Consider the following 8,343-nt stretch of genomic DNA (forward strand, 5'->3'; position numbering starts at 1 on the left):
CACCAACTGTTGGAGTCACCCACATGGTGCTGAGGCTTTCTAACTTCAACTTTGGGATATCTCTACTGTCATTCTAACAGTCTACCCGTTTTTTGTTTTGCTTCACTTTGTGTGTTTTGTAGAGATAGGCTCTCACTATGTTGTCCAGGGTGGTCTCAAACTCCTGAACTCAAGCAATCCTCCTGCCTAAGCCTCTGAAAGTGCTAGAATAACAGGTATGAGCCACCATGCCTGGTATACTGTTATTCTATTATATTCTCATTCTATTAACCTATTATTATGTTCTGCCCTGACCATAGAGACCAAAGATATTCTTCTTTATGAGAATGGATTTTCCCTAGAGAATATTAAATTCTCATTATCAGCAGAATGGAGAATGGGATAATCCTCAGTCAGCACATGAGGTGGACATTGGAAATTGCCTGCATTTTACAGGCAATTTGGCCTTCACTTCAAGGTTAGTGCCTCCTAGAAGCTAAGGGAAAAGTTGGTGAGGGACTCTAAGGTCTAAGTTAAGTATATGGGCTATAAGAGAAGCCAATTCTGGGCTGGGCCCTGTGGCTCATGCCTGTAATCCCAGCACATTGGGAGGCTGAGGAAGATGGATCACCTAAGGTCAGGAGTTCAAGACCAGCCTGGCCTACATGGTGAAACCTGCCTCTACTAAAAATACAAAAATTAGCTGGGAGTGGTAGCATGCACCTGGATCTCCAGCTACACAGGAGGCTGAGGCAGGAGAATCACTTGAACCTTGGAGGCCGAGGTTGCAGTGAGCCAAGTTCATGCCCTTGCATTCCAGCCTGGGCAACAGAGCAAGACTTCGTCTAAAAAAAAAAAAAATGCAGCAGCAGCAACCAATTCTGGCCAGGCACAGTAATCCAAACACTGAAGCAGAAGGGTCACTTGACACCAGGAGTTCAAGACCAGCCTGGGCAACATGGGGAGACCTTGTATCTACAAATAATTTTTGTTTTAATTAGCCAGGCAGGGTGGCATGTGCCTGTGGTCCTAGCTACTCAGGAAACTGAGGTTGGAGGATCACTTGAGCCTAGGAGGTCAAGGCTGCAATAAGCTGTGATTGCAGCACTGCACTCCAGCCCAGGCAACAGAGTGAGTCTCGTCTCCAAAAAAAAAAAAAAGAGAGAGAGAGAGAGAAGCCATTCTATCAATTCTTGTATCAATTGTAAGTTACTCTCTGATTGTACTGCTATCTCCAAGTTTCTCTTAATTCATAGCATTGACTAGTAATCAAGGAAATGCAACTTAAAACCACAATAAAATATATTTTCACATCTTAAAATCAGCAAACAAATTATAAAAGTCTGACAATATCATGTCAGATAGAATGAGAAGCAAAAAGAATCCTTCGCTGTTGCAGGGAGCATAAATTGGTACTAACGTTTTAGAAAACAATTTATCACCATCTAGTAATGTTGAGAATATGCATATTCTACAACCTAGCCATTCCACAGCTGGGCATGTACTCTGGAGAAACTCTTGAATTGGTACACAAGTAAACAAGTACAAGAATGTTTTTGTGTTGTTTGTATTAGAAAAAAATGGAGAGAATATAACTATCAGTGGGAAAGAGCTAAATGAATTATAATGTATTTATATGAGGGACATTTTCAAATAATAAGAATAAGATAATAAGAATAAAATAAAGTTGCTTAAATTAGAAAACAGATCTCACAAAAACAACTATGAACAAAAAAGCAAGCTGAACAGCAATGCATATGCTTCAATAAATTGTTGTGATAATATAATGTCTTGAATCATATATATGACTTGGAATTTTCCTCTGTTAATGAGAACGTATTCTGGAGGCAAATACTCCTGCTCCCAATCCCCGTGCTGGGAGGTGATGGGTGGAAGCATGAAGGAAGAAAAATAATCCCCGCTGTTACATAAGCTCTCATTTAGTTAATTAATTGGATTAACATCCCACAACCTACTCCTTTTCCCACACATGCTTCCTCTGAGTTTGTCTGATACAGTGATTAAGAGCATGTCGTGCATAGATGGCCTAGATTTAAAGCCCTTCTTGTGTTTTCAGCATTTTACTTAATTATTCTGGGTATCAACTTTCTCACTGAAAAAAAATGCAGTTAACAAGATTTACTTTTCATTAACATTGTGGTAATAAGCAACTTAATCTAGGTAAAACTTAGTGCCTGGTAAATAAGTACTACATAAATGGTAGTGATTATGGAGCCTCTCACAGTTTCTACTGGTAAGAAGAATACCTCCCATCTCTGCTCCAGGCTTCTCTCATCTGTTCTGGGGCATGGTTTCTACTCTGGTTTTTCAAGACGCTCCCATGCAAATTCCGTATTTCAGAAATTTCATTGAAATCTAGTCCACGGTAGGTGAAGACCTCTTAGATATGATACCAAAAGCACAAACAAAATAAAAACAATAAAATGTACTTTATCAAAATTAAAACTTTTCTACTTCAGAGGAAACCGTCAAGAAAGTTAAAAGACAATGCCTTGAAAGACAGAAAATATTTACAACTCATTTTTCTGATAAGAGAATTGTATATAGAATATATAAAGAATTCTCACAGCTCAGTAGGAACACGAAATGGGCAAAGGATCTAAATAGATTTATCCAAAGAAAATATACAAATGGCCAATGGGTATATTAAAAGGTGGTCAGTATCATTAGCCAGATGGTCAATAATAGGAAAATGTAAGCAAAACCACAATGAGATACCACTTCATATCTACTAGAAGGGGTATAACCAAAAAGAGAGTTGGAGAGGATGTCAAGAAACTGGATCCCTCCTACATTACTGGTGAGAATAAAAATTGTTAAATGTGCTTTATAAACAGTTTGGCAGTTACTCAAAATGCCAAAGATACAATTACCATATGACCCAGCAATCCCACTAAATATATACCCAAGATAAATGAAAACATATGTCCACACAAAAACTTGCATACAAACTTAGATAAAAACGTTATTCATGACAGCCAGAAAGCAGAAACAACCCAAATGTCTATCAACTGATGACTGGATAAATAAAATGTGGTATTCGTACAATAAAATACTATTGAACAATAAAAACAGAATGAACCACTGATACATGCTGTACTATGTGTGAACCTTGGAAACATTACACTGAGAGAATACAGTTTTTTTAAAAACTGTATAATTTCATTTATATACAATTTCAGAATAGGCAAATCTATAGAGGTGGAAAGTAAATTGGTGGTTGACAGGGGCTGGGAGTGAGGGGAGCTTGAAGCAAAATGGTGAGAGACTGCTGACAGATACAGGAGTTTTTTTTTGGGGGGGTGGGGGTGGTGATAAAAATGTTCTAATGTTGATTGTGATGATAATTGTACAACTCTGTGAATATTCTCCAAACCACTGGATTTTACATTTCAAATTGATGTATTTTATCGTATATGAATTATATCACAATCAAACTGCTTTTTAAAAATCTGATGCACAGAACACTTCCCCTTTCTCAGGGCTGTCATGGATTTAGTCCTTTTGTATAACTTTCTTACCACTTTAATGAGATTTTTGAAAGGCGTAGCAAATGTGCTTGCTCAGTCCACTCTTGATTCAGAAGCTTTGGAGGGATTATTTTTAAAAAGAACTGCCCCAAAAATGTACCGAGGACACACAGAAGTTATTGAACTATATACGTCACACAGGAAATGCAGATGAGTTCATACAAAAAAAAAAAAAAAAAAAGCTTGAGTCACGGGTGAGGGAAAAGAAAACCAGTTTGGTTTGTTATTTCTCTAAGGTGTAAGGCAACTTAATGAGAACTTGTTGGTTTGTTATTTCTCTAAGGCGTAAGATAACTTAATGAGAAAACTTGTCCTCACAACTCTGTGCTTCTCAAAAAGTACAACATGGTTTTAAAGAGTTTTCTGTTGAAATATGTAACAGAAACTTAAAAATGAAGGAGGAGCCTTTCCTAACTCCACTGGCTACGGCATCTGTGGGAAAAGTGTGGCTGGGTCTTGGAGGAGCCGCACCAATGGCCTCCGTGCTGTCCTACGAAAGCCTGGTCCACGCCGTGACAGCAATGACAGTTTTTTCCCCTGGATACAGCTAGACTTCGACTTCAGGTTGATGAGAAAAGAAAATCCAAAACTACACACATGGTGCTCCTGGAGATCATTAAAGAAGAAGGACTCCTGGCACCCTATCGAGGGTGGTTTCCAGTGATTTCCAGTCTCTGCTGCTCCAATTTTGTCTATTTCTACACTTTTAATAGCCTCAAAGCAGTCTGGGTCAAAGGTCAACGTTCTACCACTGGAAAAGATCTGGTAGTTGAGTTTGTTGCAGGAGTAGTTAAGGTGTTACTAACAACTCCACTCTGGGTGGTAAACACCAGACTGAAGCTGCAAGGGGCAAAATTTAGGAATGAAGACATTGTACCAACGAACTACAAAGGTATCATTGATGCTTTTCATCAGATCATTCGAGATGAGGGAATCCCGGCTTTATGAAATGGCACATTTCCCTCATTGCTGTTGGTCTTCAATCTTGCCATCCAGTTCATGTTTTATGAAGGTTTAAAACAGCAGTTTTTAAAGAAACGGATGAAGCTTCTTCCTTGGATGTGTTCATCATTGGTGCAGTAGCCAAAGCGACTGCCACCAGGCTCACCTATCCCATGCACACAGTACAGTCAATTCTGAGGTTTGGGCGTCATAGACTAAACCCAGAAAACAGAACATTGGGAAATCTTTGGAATACTCTCTATCTTCTTCACGAACGAGTAAGGCGCTTTGGAATACTAGGACTCTACAAAGGCCTGGAAGCCAAACTGCTACAGACAGTCCTCACTGCTGCTCTCATGTTCCTTGTTTATGAGAAACTGACAGCTGCCACCTTCACAGTTGTGGGGCTGAAGTGTGCACACAAACACTGAGACTCCTTCCCATGAAAAATTCCAAAGATTCTCAAGAGGGAGGTTTCCTCGTGAGTGAAGAGAAGTGATTCTCCTTTGACTCTGGCTCCTGCCACCACAAATGTTACCCTCATTGGCTTGAAAAGCATCCAAGGGTGAACAGGGAGTTTGGCCAACTGGACCTGTTGTCACCTTGTCATGCTGACTGGTTGGATTTTGGGGTGGCAGTTGTACGAATATGAAAAAAAAAAAAACCTTGTTGAAAACCTAAAAATGAAAGTTTGTGTTTATTGGTTTTCTTAAGAGAAATGGACTATTTTGCTCTCATGTGTAATATTTTCTATTTAAATTTTTCTTAAATATACCAGCTGTTTTCTTTCCCTGAACCCTCCCCCAGGTTCTAGGACAATTTAATAACATGTAATTCTCCTCAAATACTTTTGTATGTCTCAGTGTTGGTGTTTTCCTCCCTAAAACTAACATTAGGGCTGTGCCATGGGCATGGCTTGACTTTTGTTGGGCTTTTGTTTTCCTGCTTAAGGAGAGGTGTCTTTTTAGGATATGAGAGATTTATTTTGTGAAATGAAAATTGCTCATCCAAAATGATTCTCTTATAAACTATTGGTAAATGTCACTTATTCATTAGTGTTTGACATAATTTTTAGAATATTTACTTTGAATCAATCCTGTCATTACGAAAGACTTGAAGTTTTGTGTCCGTCCTTACAAGCCCTGGTCAGTCAAGTCCCAGTAAATGGTCAGCACAAAAAAAAAAAAAAAAAGGAGGAGGAGATACCAGGGCTGATATGTATATTGTTCTCATAATAGTATACACAATTAAGGGAGCTTGGACTCATCCAAGAATATTTCAGCGGGGTGACTATGGGACCTCTAACATGTAGAGGGGTGAAGGGGGCCAAAACCCTCTTATTCTTCTATAGTAACCAGAGTACTTTCAAATCCAAAGACTTCTCAGCATTTTTACGCCTATCTTAAAACTTTAATTGATAAGATTTCACATCTCAGACTCTAGATTCTTGCAGTTAGTGACATTACTCCTCTTTCACATGCTGCCTGAATTCCTCTCTTATCCACTAACAAGTGGTCATCTAACCTCTGTTTCAATACTTAACAGTGATAGGGAGTTCACTACCTTACAAAACATCTCACTCTATATTTGTGCAGCATGGTTGGCTAGAAAATTCTTCCTCACATTGAGACAAACTCAGTTTTTCTGTAACATTGACATATGTAGTCCTAGAGAGACTTTTGTTTCTACCCAAAATAGGCTTGTATGACCTTTTCCACATAGTAACCTTCTTGAAGGCAATTATCATGGATTTTTCAACATCTCCTCTAGGCTAAGCATCAGAAGTTTCTTCAGTGGTCCCTTATGTGACATGGCTTTAAGAAGTTCATGGCCATCTTGGTTATTCTTAAATTCTCTGGTAGCCAAGCCAAGTTTATTTCCACATGCAAAAAAGATGGATGGGTGGTAAGGCCTATGGTCCTGAACTAGTAAATGAATTAACATATGTGAAAGTATTTTTACAACTTAAAACACTTTGTAAACATAAGATACTGTTAAAACATATCTACTTCATAGAAGGCAACTTAGCAAAGCATATTAGAAACTTGCAACTCAAAATATGGTCTAAGGATACACCTGGCATCACTTGGAAGCTTGCAAGAAACAATTTCCGGCCCACCTCGTATCCATTAAATCCCACCTGCATTTTGACAAGATCTCCAAGTGTTTTGTTTGCACATTAAAGTCTGAGGAGCTTTGTAAGCTTAAAAATGTGCAAACACTTTCATTAAGCAGTCCTCGTTTTTAGGTATTTATCCTGAGAAAATGATTAGGTTACGTACACAGCATTTTTATAACAGCAAAAGCTTACAAAGAACTTAAAGGTCTACTAATAGAAAATTGGCCAAGGTGCTTTATGGTTCATCTATGGATACACCATTTGCCAGCCAAGGCTAACTCTATAAAGCAAACTGGTTCTTCTCAACTGGTGCTAGTGCCTAGAAGATGCCTGCTCCTCAGTTGATGCATGCTACCATGAACACAGGTGTATGTTTACCTGACACAAAAGGGCATTAATATCCCCACATCAGTTATCCCTGGAGGAGAACTAAGCCATCTGCCTCAATCATCTTTTAAGGGTTCAGTCAGTTTAAAATTTGCTTCTATACCTCGGTATTTTCTTTCTCTGTATGATGGTCAGGCACAATTATTTTTAACAGGGCTTCCATCAACATAACTAACTAGAGAAGACACTGCAAAGATAAAGTTGGAGAATTGTTAACAGGTTATTAACAAAATGTGTACCCAACTGTCAATGAAGTTGCTTGATTTTTTTCTTTTTTTTGTATTTTTCTTTTGTATCCTTTGTACTTATTTTTTAGAGACAGGGTCTTACTGTTACCCAGGCTGGAGTGCAATGGCACAATCATAGCTTGCTGCAGTCTCGACCTCCAGAGCCTTGAGCAATCCTCCCACCTCAACCTCCCAAGTAGCTGAGACTACAAGTGTATGCTGCCATGGCTGGCTGATTTTGTTTTGTTTTTTGTAGAGATGAGGTCTCACTGTGTTGCCCAGGCTGACCTTGAACTTCTAGGCTCAAACAATACCCCACCCTGGCCTCCCAAACTGCTGGGATTACAGGCATGAGCCACTGTGCCTGGCCTTTTTTTCATTTTAACTGAGAAATGTGTTCAGCTCTTCTGTTCCTTAGTCATTGATCATCACTTTTGTTGTATCTGTTAGTGTTGTCTTAGAGTTGCTGCACTTATTACAGAGAGAAGGCCTTTTATCACGACCAAATTTATTTTGGGAAATTTCAGGGAAAATGTTTTTCTAGAACATCTTATTTGACATTATAAAACAACTCTTCGCTCTTGCACTCCAGACCTCCCTTTCCAGTTTTCTTTTTCTCCATAGTGGTCATCACCACTTGTTTTATTTTATTGATGGACTGTCTGGCTCCCTCAACTGCAAAGTAAACTTCACAAGGGCAGTGTTTTGTCTCTTTTATTCATTGCTGTACCTGCAGTACTTAGAAAGTTTCTGGTATGTAGGAAGTGTTCAGTAAATATTTGTTGAATAAATTTATGTAAAATGTCTCAGGGTCCTTAGAGAAACTGGTCTTTCGGTTTGGAAAATAAAGTTCTTTACCTCATCAGTTAGACTCGTAAGGTATACAAGGGCTTGCTAGTCTCCTTAGCATGCTAATAACTGAAATTGTTAGCAAAGGTAATTATTCAGTTCTATATCAAGGCAAAAAGAGAGCAGTGGATAGAAAGATCTTAGAAGTCCCACTAGGTTCATCTAAGCCACCAAACACACAGGCAGAAAAATCAAAATAAGGTATGAGTCTGAACAGGGTGAGCAATCTAGGAAAAGATGAACACAGTATGCTAGGACCCAGAAATCATCAAGTCTATGAAAACTAAGC

General features: G+C 38.8%; 1 pseudogene; it reads left to right on the top strand.

The window, feature by feature from the left end:
• The first annotated feature begins 3,786 nt into the window (after positions 1-3,786).
• Positions 3,787-5,261, top strand: LOC703517 (peroxisomal membrane protein PMP34 pseudogene; annotated as a pseudogene).
• Positions 5,262-8,343: the final 3,082 nt, after the last annotated feature.

The sequence above is a fragment of the Macaca mulatta genome, chromosome 1 (genome assembly GCF_049350105.2).
Source record: "Macaca mulatta isolate MMU2019108-1 chromosome 1, T2T-MMU8v2.0, whole genome shotgun sequence".
In the NCBI taxonomy this organism is placed as follows: Eukaryota; Metazoa; Chordata; class Mammalia; order Primates; family Cercopithecidae; genus Macaca; species Macaca mulatta.